This window comes from Prunus avium, chromosome 4 (assembly GCF_965620075.1).
Source record: "Prunus avium chromosome 4, drPruAviu1.hap1.1, whole genome shotgun sequence".
Lineage (NCBI taxonomy): Eukaryota > Viridiplantae > Streptophyta > Magnoliopsida > Rosales > Rosaceae > Prunus > Prunus avium.
In genome coordinates this window covers 25,760,241-25,772,350 of record NC_142287.1, presented here as the reverse complement: position 1 = coordinate 25,772,350, position 12,110 = coordinate 25,760,241, and the positions used below count along the sequence as shown (strand labels likewise).

The window sequence follows — 12,110 nt, the reverse complement described above, 5'->3', positions numbered from 1 at the left end:
TTCTTAATCAAAGTTGCGATACTAAAACCCAAAACCAAAAGGTGGAACAGTTCTGCAGTTGGTGGAATTGGGAAGGCAATGGGTGGTTCCAGAGAGGATAAGTCTTTGTCGAAACTTGTCTGGGTTTTCTGTTGTTGTTCGGAAATCTTCTTTAAAAGTTAAATCCTTGAACACACTGCCACTCATATTGTTCATATTACTGAATAAATGGCCTAGGCGGGCGTTAGGCGGGCTAGGCGGGGGCTAGGGTGGCTAGGCAGTCTAGGCAGTTGCTAGGCCGGCGCCAGGCGGTCTAGGCGGTCGCTAGCCAGGGGCTAGGCTGGCTAGGCGGGCTAGGCAGTTGCTAGGCGGGCGCCAGGCAGTCTAGGCAGTCGCTAGGAGGGCGCTAGGTGGTCTAGGCGGTCGCTAGGCGGTCTAGGCAGGCACTAGCGCCTAGAAAAAAAAAAGCCATTTTGGAATCTCCAAGGTCAGGGATGAGATGACGATGGTTTTGTGAGCGAGAGAGAGAGAGAGAGAGAGATGATGATTGAAGAAGAGAGGTCGTCGGTTATGTCTGAGCGAGAGAGAGGGGCTAGAAGACGGCTCGTGTTAGAGTTAGGGTTTGAGAAGGAAAATTGCATTTATATGCGATATTCAATTCATCAGCTAATTGTATTGTAAACTTTTGAATTAAAAATAAATAAAGAATTGTATTAATTGTAATAACGTGGAAGTACAACCTCAATTTCTAAACCTAATATACTCTTCTCTTATTCTCTTTGTATTTGTGCGTACAAAACTGAAACCTAAGGTAGCTGGTGTAGTGAAGGAGGTACTAGAAGCCACAACCTGGGCGACAACAATAGTGATGTCGTCCATCTTGCCTCCCGCGTGCTCCACCCTCGCCTTCTTAGCCTCCATCCAAAAAGGGCTAACGCTGTAACATATTTAATAATTTGTTAAACAGGTTACTCTTAAACATGTGACATGTTTAATGATTTGTTAAATAGGTTAACATGTTTAACATGACTCGGACCCGACATGACACGTTTATTAAATGGGTCGGGTTTGAATTGAGTATTATTGACATGTTTATTATCCAAACAAGACCCGAACTTGACACAACACGACCCAATACCAGCCATATATATATAGATGGAACCCGATCCAACACAACTTATAGTCATATGAGAAAATTCACGAGTAGACTCTTTTATCTATTTTATTATTGTATTTTTAAAATCAAAAGAAGAGGGGGATTTGAACTTGAGATATAAGTACCACTAGATTAAAAACTAATTTGTGTCGAATTTCTTCTTCTTCTTTTTTCTTTTTCCAATTTCTACCAAAGATCTTACAACCGGAATATTGATCGATTCAAAGAACCTAGAGGATAGCTTTCTTTAAAATTAAAATCAACTTAATCAACTCCATAATATATAATGGATTATCAGCTCTGTACCAAGTTCCAAATTAACACATTTGGACTGATCAACAGGAACATAGATCATTTTTCAATCGCATTTTCCAAATTAACTATGAAAAATATTGTGACATAAATGCAATTACTTAAAAGAAAATGAAACCCTATAAAGTGCTTCCAAGTTCCAACTAGATTACATGTACATATGCTCCTGATGTACTTGCAGACTGCAACTTCGAATTTACTTATGTATCTGTATTCTTTTATCCCTTATGGGCACCTCCACTGGCTTGTGAGCCTCATGTGGATGATCAAGATTTAGTCTGCATCAAGAGCAAACGATAATGAAGAGAGAATAATGCTTTTGCATAACTATATATATACAGTTAAAAATATAAATGTACTATTGGTATTGGATGCGACATTCAATTCTAAACTTTTGAATTAAAAAAAAAAAAAGAATTGTATTAATTGTACTAACGTGGAAGTACAACCTCAATTTTTAAACCTAATATAGTCTTCTCTTTTTCTTTTTGTATTTGTGTGTTCAAAACCGAAACCTAAGCTAGCTGGTGTAGTGACACGATCAAAATTACGGGTCGAATTCAGGTCAACACGTCATGACATGTTTAATAAACATATGAGTTTAGGGTCAACTCGCCAACCTGAAAAATGACTTACTTAACACGTGTATTATTAATTTTTATTAATAATAATAAATATGTGGCATGCATAAACTGACATGTTCTATTATATTCCACCTTGCACCTAAGGTAGTGGGTTTCAACCCACCCAAATGAAAACCCTTAGCCTAAGTCGATCTCCTCATTCCAATTATCATCTCTATTTTGAATTCAACATGTGACAGGTTTAATAATTTGTTAAATAGATTAACATGTTTAACACGATATCCACTACCATTGAGCAAGGAGATAAATAAGCGATATTGGACTTGGAGTCCAAGGGTTCAATGTCTATAAAAGGCTAACTAATCCCCCAGCATAAGGGGAGATTGTTCCGTATTTTGCTACCTATGAATGAATGTGAGAGGCTAAGATTATTTCTTACTTGTTCTCACAAAAATGATATATATATATATTCATAAATAGTATAGCCAGTCGGCTATATTAGATTTTTTTTATACCTTTTTTTTGTTAAGAATTAGTATCGCCGCGCGGCTATACTCGTTTTTACTAATTTTTACACGCCCCAGCTATACTATATTTTTTGTTTAAAAAAAAAAAATTAAGAAAGGCTTAATTGCTACAGTGCCCCATGAAACATTGGTCAATTCTCACTATTCCCCCTTAAAGTTAAAGTGACCCACTTTGCCCCTCATCGTCAAGTCTGTTAAAAATGCTGACGTGGCACCAATGGGACCCACTATTTTGCTAAACTAAATGCCATGTGTGAAAGAAAAAAAATTAAAAATTCCAAGTGTGAGCTCCAAATCATCCAATCCCATCTCATGAATCTTCTCTCCAATCCACGGCTTTACCTCTGGGATCTCACTGTCAGGCAATTAGTTTTGCTAAGCAACAACAGGCTTCACAAGATTGAAAGTGGGAGAGGCTGGCATTGCTGACAAAGAAGGAGCAAATCTCTGGAAGCAAATGTTGAATATTGGCTCAAATATTATGTTGTTTACTATCTCTGTTGTGTTGCATGTCGTCCACTTGGAGAAAGGAAGAGATTGTTTCTTTCCTTTCTCATGCATTTGCCGAAAGCAAAGGAATACATGTAGCACGTGGGCAAGATATCAAGGGAAGGGAATGTTGGTTAATGTCAGCCTTTGTCATAAAGGAGGGAACAAAAGCCATGTGAAGCAAGCTGGAAAATGGAAAAAGCAAGTTTGACTAGTTGCATATTGATTGCAAACTTAGGAGTGGCAGTCGTGAGCTTTAGAGAGAGAAAAGAGAAAAGTAGAATAATCTTTTATTATTGCTACTACTTTTGGCTCTTGGGTTCCTTGAGAAGCCAACTAAAGCTATGCCTAATTAGGGACTCCGTTGGCAAGTTGGCAGCAAAGAGGAGCGGCTGGTTTCTTTTCCAATGCTGGTGGTTGAGTTGTTTCGGTGCATTAATGTCCCTTCTTCTGTGGAGGACTTTGAAGGTGCTCATGCAGCTGTTGGACCAAGTTCTTGGTTATATAATGAAGGCTTGGCAGAGAGGAAGAGTGTGGGCAGTTTTGGTGAGCACAATAGGTGAGAGAATGCTCTTGTCTCAGGGACAAGCCGTATGCACCATTGTGTCTTTGCTGGTGCACCTTATCTGTGTGTGAGTGACTTGGGTGTATTTGGGATTTGGGTTGTGAGAGTTAAACTCTGTAATTCCTAGGATAGGTGAGAGGGTTAATCTCCTTTGGTTGTAATCTCTTTTGGGATACTAGTGGAATTTCTCGCTGTCTTCGAACTGGATGTAGGCTACACACGGGCCGAACCAGTATAAATTCTTGTGTCGTTTGGATTTCTGTATTTCATATTTTGCTCTTGTTGTTTCAACGGTTTCATATCAACCACCTCAGTGCAATCCGCTTCCGCTGCGCACAACAGCAAACCCATTGCCCATTTTCAACAGTGGAAGTATCAGACTCGTCACATTTGGGAATGGTACCATCTGGAAAATGGAGCTGGTGACGAGTCGGGCTAGTTGGAGCAGGAGCAAAGACAACATAAAATGGGTAATTGAAAGAGGCCATGGACTTTAGCAATGGAGTCCCAGTTTGGAATTGGGTTGGGGTTTCTGGAGGTTGGGGATGAGAGCGATGGGGTTACAGGGGCACCATTGGAAATTCGCAGAGGGAGAGACGAAGGAATTGCAGAGTGCAGATAGTGACTGGGATTTGATGAATTAGTGATGGGAACAAAACGGCTTGGGCTTGGATAGGAAGACGACGAAGGACTGGCTTGGTAGGATGGGATTGGACTAGGATTTAGAGAAGAGTAAGGGCTGATCATGGTTGATGTGCCTGGTGTATCAATTTGGGTTGGCTTCAATCCCTGTACAACAACACCACCATCATATTATTAGAATTCATGAGTAAATGAATTTTCAGGTGGATTTTTCCTTTGGATCTAAGCTATGACAATTATGGGAAAATAATTATAAATTAAAAAAAGAAATTGAAGAATTGGGACAATTAAAGTGAATTGAAGAAGAGAAAGGAAGTGGGACCTTGCGATAGGTGGTGCCGTCATGTTCGACGGTCTAGCCAGCTTGGAGGCAGAGAGCTTTCAACACCTCGTTGTTGTCGCAGTGCTTGGGCAAATTGAAGTTGCCCTGAGCTCGGAGCCCTGCAAATATCTTCGCAGCTATGGCTCTCCTACTCCTCTCTCTCCTCCGGTTGTTCTCTCTCTCCATCCACGACGGCTTCCTATGCGCCATCGTCACCGCAGACGTGGCTCCATCTGATGTCATTCTCCGATCAATTATCTTCCCTCTCTTTTCTCTCTCAGTATCAAGCGCTGTGCAATTAAGTTTTTTAAAGTATTATTAATTTTTTTAATAGTTAAATTAAGTTTTTTTAAAGATAATTTTTAATTATTTTTTCTTCACACATGGCATTTAGTTTAGCAAAATAATGGGTCCCATTGGTGCCATGTCAGCATTTTAAGTGGAATTTTTAATAGACTTAGGCCCAGTTTGGGATTGCTGTCACTTTTAAAAAAAGTTGTTTTTGCTGTGCTTTGAAAATAATTAGCTGTAAAGTAAAGCAGCTCCATGTTTGGTAAACAATATTTTTAAAGTGCTGTTAGTACAAAAAGCAGTGTAAAAAACGTTTGGTAAATTTTAATATAAAATTGCTGTAACTGTGAATAATGACTAAAATAGACATGATGTTAAAAGTGTTATGTACTAATCATGTGGTGGTAGTGGTAGTGATGGAGTGGAGGTGGTGGTGGTGATGAAGGTGGAGTTGGTGGTTGTGGTTGTGGTAGTGGTGGTGGTGGTGGTGGAGTGGTGATGAAGGTGGTGGTGGTGATGAAGGTGGAGTTGGTGGTTGTGATAGTGGTGGTGGTGGGGATGGCAGTTGTGGAGGTCGTGGTGGTGGATTTGGAGGTTTTGGATGAGGTGGTGGTGGAGGTGGTGGATGTGGTGGTGGTGGCAGAGGATGAAGAGGAGGAGGATGTGGTGGTGGTGGTGGTGATGTTGGTTGTGGAGGTGGTGGTGGATTTGGAGGTTTTGGAGGAGGTGGTGGTGGTGGTTGTGGAGGTGGAGGTGGAGGTGGAGGAGGAGGTGGTGATGGTGGTGGAGGAGGTGGAAGAGGTGGAAGAGGTGGTGGTTGTGGTGGTGGTGGCGGAGGATGAGGAGGAGGAGAATGTGGTGGTGGTGGTGGCGGCGGTGGTTGTGGAGGTAGTGAATGTGGTGGTGCAAGTGGTGGAGTTGGATGTGGAAGTGGAGGTGGTGTCATTTTTTAAAATGAATTATGGTATTTTGGGAATTAAAAAAATTCATTAAATGTCCATCTCTGTTTCTTTTGAAAGCAGCTTTAAAAAGCAACCTAGAGCCTGCTTTTAAAAGCTGCTGTTAAAAGGCCATTGCTTTTAAAATAATCGGGATATTTTCTTTTTACCAAACACCTTAAACTGCTTAACTTTAAAGTAAAGTAGGTTTTTGGCAAAAAAAAAACAATCCCAAACGGGGCCTTAATGGTGAGGGGCAAAGTGAGACACAAAACATCGGTCAAGGGGGCAAAGTGGGTCACTTTAACTTTGGGGGGGAATAGTGAGAATTGACCAATGTTTCAGGAGGCACTGTAGTACTTAAGCTTTTAAGAAGTGGTATAGCCGTCTTATTATTATTATTATTATTATTATTATTATTTTTTAAAGTATAGCCGCCTGGCTTTATTGTTTTGAAACGTGACACCTAGCGCTATATATATAGTATAGCCGTAGTATAGCCGCACGGCTATACTATGCTAATCTGGCAAATTTCGCTGGTATAGACCTGTGCTGACGCCATTTCGTCGGGACAGGTTTTTTTTTTTAATTTTTAAAATTTCAAAATTTAAAATTAGTTTCTTTATTTTTGGTTTTTTTTTTGGCGTCCCTGAACACCACGAAGCTGCTGTCCCCGACATTCACTGTGTGGAGGGTCCCACACTCTTTGTCGAGGCTGAGGATGACAGTCGTCGACAAGCCTTGTATTCCGAAGTTGTTCACGTAGGCTTCTCTTAGCACATTTCCTGCATCCACGGCGGCGGCTCTAAGGACAAAAATATAAGTAGCCGCTTGTTTGGCGTGGTTCATGAGTCCCCTTGCGTACTTGCCTGCGTTGATGCCTTTCCTGGCCCAGCTACCGAGGCCGTCCGCCACGCCGATGATCTGGGTGTCGTGGGAGACGAAGTGCACCAATTTCATCTTTTAATTATAGAACTTCCTCCTCTTTGGAATTAATTCTGGAAGGTGATTCAACTTCCTTTTTCCCCCCAATTCATAATCTTGATCGGCATTGCCAAAGCCAGAGCCAAGGGCACTAGAATTATTGATTGATGGGATGTTATTATTTTTGAAATTGATCGGGCCATAACCAAAGGCAGGGTTATTGTTGGCGATCATCATCGTTGCTTTGCTTCAATTCATGAGAGGGAGAGCGAGATGAGCAAGAAAGAAAGAGTAATGCTTCAATTCAATAGAGCGAGAGGAGCGAACAGAATGACAGTATGAATGAGAGCAAGTGAAGAAAGTGAGAGAGACCTAATCCCTCTATATATAGGCTCTCATGCTTTTCCAAATCAGATAAGAAATCTTGATTTGACCAAAGTTGACCTGTTTTACAGCTGTATAAATTTCAAATTTTTTCCTCAACCATAACCTAATAAAATTAACAAAATAATAATAATTAGATTCCGGACCGGGAGGGATCTTGAACAATGTAATGTAGTACATTCCTTGCTCAAATTCATGGCATGTTTACTAATCTTTAATTGAATTAGGAGGAATTGAATTGAGGAGGAGTTGGATTGAGGAGAATTAGATTCCGAATTCCTATTGAAGTTGTTTACAAAACCATATGGATTGAGGAAAGTTAGATTCTGGATTCCTATTTTAGTTTTTTACCTCATACCAAGAAAATAAAATTGAAATTGTTTACTAAACCATATGGAATTGGGGTAGGAATGGTTCTAATTACTAAAATGTCCTCATTGTTGGGTTAAAGTTGATGGCAAACTTTGAATTTTTAAAATTGTGTGAGGATATAATAAGTAAAAAGGACGAATTCCTATGATTTAGTCCTCCAGGAATTAAAATATCACCTCCTGAAAAAACCCTAGCCCCCCACACACTTCAGCCGCACCAAAGGGGGGAGGTGGTCTCGGTCCCTCCTCCCTTACTCCCCACCTCCCTTATTTTTCCCTCACCTCTTCCTCCTCTCTCTTCCCTCTCAACCCCTCTTCCCTTTCCATTTCCTTTTCCATTTCCTCATATGCTAGGGATTGGAGTTTTGGTTTGTGATGAGGCTTTTTGCTTCCCAGATCCATGTGGATCTTGGTTTTGTTTTGTTTTTTTTATTTTTCTATTTGTAGTTGCAAGAAAAGGCGACGGCCCCCACGTCGATGGGGTAGTACCGGTTGCTATGCTGGTTTGTAGTTGGTTTGAAGTTGCGGTTGTTGTGCTCTTTAGGAGTTTGCTGTGTTTTGTATTTTAATTTTCAGCTACGATATGAATTTTCCATTTCTGCCGTTGCGCGGTGGATCTGTATTGTTAGTCTGAGTACAAACACATCGGGCTGCTGAATCAGCGGTTTGAGTATTTGTTGGTTTTGGCGTAATTCTCTCCATATCAAATCAACATGTTGTTGTGTTTGGTCATTGGATGTATTGTACCCAATTCAGCACTTTTGTAGCTTTGTACTTATTCTGTTTTTTTTTTTTTCTTTCTTAAAATTCTTCTTATGGGTGTCAAAAGGATAATAATAATTATAATAATTGCCCTCGGCTTCAAGACCATAAGGTTATGACTGACACTATTGGTGGCAATTTCGGGTACGACTCAAAACTTTCACGATTAAAATTAAGGTTCAAATTCGGGTCAACTCGTCATGACACGTTTAATAAAAATATGAGTTTATGGTCAACTCGCCAACATGCAAAATGACTTACTTAACACGTTTATTTTTAATTTTTATTCATAATAATAAATATGTGGCACGCATAAACTGACATGTTCTATTATATTCCACCATGCACCCTAAGGTAATGGGTTTCAACCCACCCAAATGAAATCCCTTAGCCTAAGACGATCTCCTCATTCTAATTATCATCTCTATTTTGAATTCAACATGTGACATGTTTAATAATTTGTTAAATGGATTAACATGTTTAATACGACACGTTTATCAAATGGGTCGGGTTTGGGTTCAACATTCTTGACACTTTTATTATCTTGACACGACACATTTATCAAATGGGTCGAGTTTGGGTTGAGCATTCTTGACACTTTTATTATCCTAACATGACACGACATTACCCATTGCCATCCCTAGCTTCATGTATAGATGAATCCGATCTAATTCAACTTACAGTCATATGAGAAAATTCACTAGTAGACCCTTTTATATTTGGTTCTTTTATCTAATTAATTTTTTTTTAATCAAAAGAAGAGGGGAATTCAAACTTGAGATCTAAGTACCACTAAATTAAAAGCTAACTGGTGTCGAATTTGTTCTTCTTCTTTTTTTTTTTTTCCAATTTCTTGCTAATATCTTACAAGCGGAATATTGATCGATTCAAAGAACCTAGAGGATAGCTTTCTTTAAAATTAAAATCAACTGAACTAACTCCATAATGTATAATGGATTATCAGCTCCGTACCAAGTTCCAAAGTCACATGAAGAGTGGAGCAAAGGAAACTGGTGGAGTAGGTCTTTTTATTCGCCTAGCACACGCAGAATTAGGTAAGTGATAAACTGTATTGCTTACACAACTCTAATCAGCAGTATTTTTCCTTTTCTGTCTCATATTTCTTGTAATAAAAATTCATCGTTTCAGGTGAAGGAAAACGAATAAAGTTAATGGTCAGCCTCATAGCTATTTGTTTTATCAGTATCTTGGCTGCCATAGTGTTCAGCTTGCACAGACTGCGATCTAACCAAAAGAGTAGGAGAATGAGGTCATCAAGGGATGATTAATTTGTGGACCTTGTGTTGGATAAGCTACAAGAAGGGGAGGAAATAGCAGTAAAAAGACTATCTAGTAGCTCAGGGCAAGGCATAGAAGTGTTCAAGAATGAGATGCTGTTGATTTCCAAACTCCAACATAAAAATCTTGTTAGGATCATGGGCTGCTCTGTCCAGGATGATGAGAAGTTACTAATTTATGAGTTCATGCCAAACGGAAGCTTGGATACTCTTGTATTCAGTTAGTTTCATTGCTCTTTGTTACATAGTGATGGTCAATTTTTTCATTGTGAAGTGCATGGGATTGGGATGTATCGATGACATTACAGTTATATTTTGAATTCCAAAAAGAGCAGTGCTTGATTGGGGTCGACACTTCAAGATTATTCAGGGTATTGCTAGAGGGATTCTTTATCTCCACCATGATTCCTGTTTGAAGGTAATACATAGAGATTTGAATAGGTCAGTAACATTCTCTTGGATGAGAGCATGAACCCAAAATTTTCATATTTTGGATTGGCACGTATCGTTTAAGGCACGCAGAGTCTAGCAAATACTCACAAGGTTGTGGGAACAATAATGTAAGCATCAACTAAAAACACTATTAGAAGAACCCTATTACAAAACTGAGTTTAGAAGAACCCTATTAGAAAACTTAAAAAACAAACTGAAACAAGACAACAACTAAAAACACCATGCTAAAACGAAAGCAAAACAACAAGTAACCATAAAAAGAAACAAAAGCCTGCAAATACCAAGCTGCAGAAAAAACAAAGAAAACTAAAGACACAAAACCCACAAATCCACAAAACAAGAATAATAAACACAATGACACAACAAAAGGAAAACAAAAGTAACAAAGAAAACACCAAGATGATTGTTCTAAATGTAACAACATAACATGGCCAACAAGGCAAAACTTATTTGGTGTTGTAGTAACCATCAAACCACAAGAAACTACTCCAAACTTATCTGTTAACATTGAAAACACCCAATAAAAGCATTAGTAACTGCTCCCAACTTTGGAACTGCCAATGCTTGTATAGGGGCAAAAACCATGCAACAGAGAGGGAGGCTCCGAAAAGGAGGCCACAACAAAGCAACTCTAACAGTAAAATATGAAGAAATGTGTAGAACAAAATCACATACCACTAATGGAAGAGGAACCAATTAGATGACGTATGATCATCGACAATCACAAGCAACAAAAATATCGTACGTAAAGAATGCGAAAATAAAATTAGATGTTATGCTACCCAAACAAGGACTTAAGGGGAACCAATAATATCTTCTTACGAAATTATGAAACAAGAGCAAGAAATAAGAAACACAATTATGAAATCAAAACCAAATGAAAAAGAATAATACGTTACTGGTCAATGACCAAAGCAAACATGATAGAGTGGTCGCATACAATTTCTCCTCAATTTTCAATCAAAGACAATTCCCATGGGAGCCACCACACATAGCGATCATGGCGATCTGCAAACCGCAGATCTACATGTGAGTGTGGCGATCTGACTGTGCCGGAGCCTGAGAAACATAGAAAACAGAGAGTAAGAGAAACTGAAAAACTGAAAAACTGAAACAGCACTTCCATTCATCTCCGTATATTGACGTTCTTAATCAAAGTTAAGATACTAAAACCTGAAACCAAAAGGTGGAATAGTTCTGTAGTTGGTGGAATTGGGAAGGCAATGGGTGGTTCCAGAGAGGATAAGTCTGTGTCAAAACTTGTCTGGGTTTTCTGTTGTTGTTCGGAAATCTTCTTTAAAAGCTAAATCCTTGAACACACTGTCACTCATATTGTTAATATTACTGAATAAATGGCCTAGGCGGCGGCTAGGCGGGGGCTAGGGTGGCTAGGTAGTCTAGGCAGCTGCTAGGCGGGTGCCAGGCGGTCTAGGCGGTCGCTAGGCGGGGGCTAGGCGGGCTAGGGTGGCTAGGCGGGCTAGGCAGTCTAGGCAGTTGCTAGGCGGTCGCTAGGCGGTCTAGGTAGGCACTAGTGCTTAGAAAAAAACTAAGCCATTTTGGAATCTCCAAGGTCAGGGATGAGATGAGGATGGTGCTGTGAGCGAGAGAGAGAGAGATGAGGATTGAAGAAGAGAGATCGTCGGTTATGTCTGAGCGAGAGAGACGGCCTAGAAGACGGCTCGTGTTAGAGTTAGGGTTTGAGAAGGAAAATTGCATTTATATGCGACATTCAATTCATCAGCTAATTGTAATGTAAACTTTTGAATTAAAAATAAATAAAGAATTGTATTAATTGTAATAACGTGGAAGTACAACCTCAATTTCTAAACCTAATATTGTCTTCTCTTTTTCTCTTTGTATTTGTGCGTTCAAAACTGAAACCTAAGCTAGTTGGTGTAGTGAAGAAGGTACTAGAAGCCACAACCTGGGCGACAACAATAGTGATGTCGTCGATCTTGCCTCCCGCGTGCTCCACCCTCGCCAACACAACTTATAGTCATATGAGAAAATTCACTAGTAGACTGTTTTATATTTGGTTCTTTTATCTATTTTATTGTATTTTTAAAATCAAAAGAAGAGGGGGATTTGAACTTGAGATATAAGTACCACTAGA

General features: G+C 39.6%; 1 pseudogene across 1 annotated transcript; it reads right to left on the bottom strand.

Moving 5' to 3' along the window:
* Positions 1–3,808: 3,808 nt before the first annotated feature.
* Positions 3,809–4,861, bottom strand: LOC110758194 (BES1/BZR1 homolog protein 1-like; annotated as a pseudogene). The gene is made up of 2 exons (XR_015835358.1): positions 4,577–4,861; positions 3,809–4,401 (listed from the first exon to the last, which is right to left on the bottom strand). The product of XR_015835358.1 is annotated as a BES1/BZR1 homolog protein 1-like (transcript).
* Positions 4,862–12,110: the final 7,249 nt, after the last annotated feature.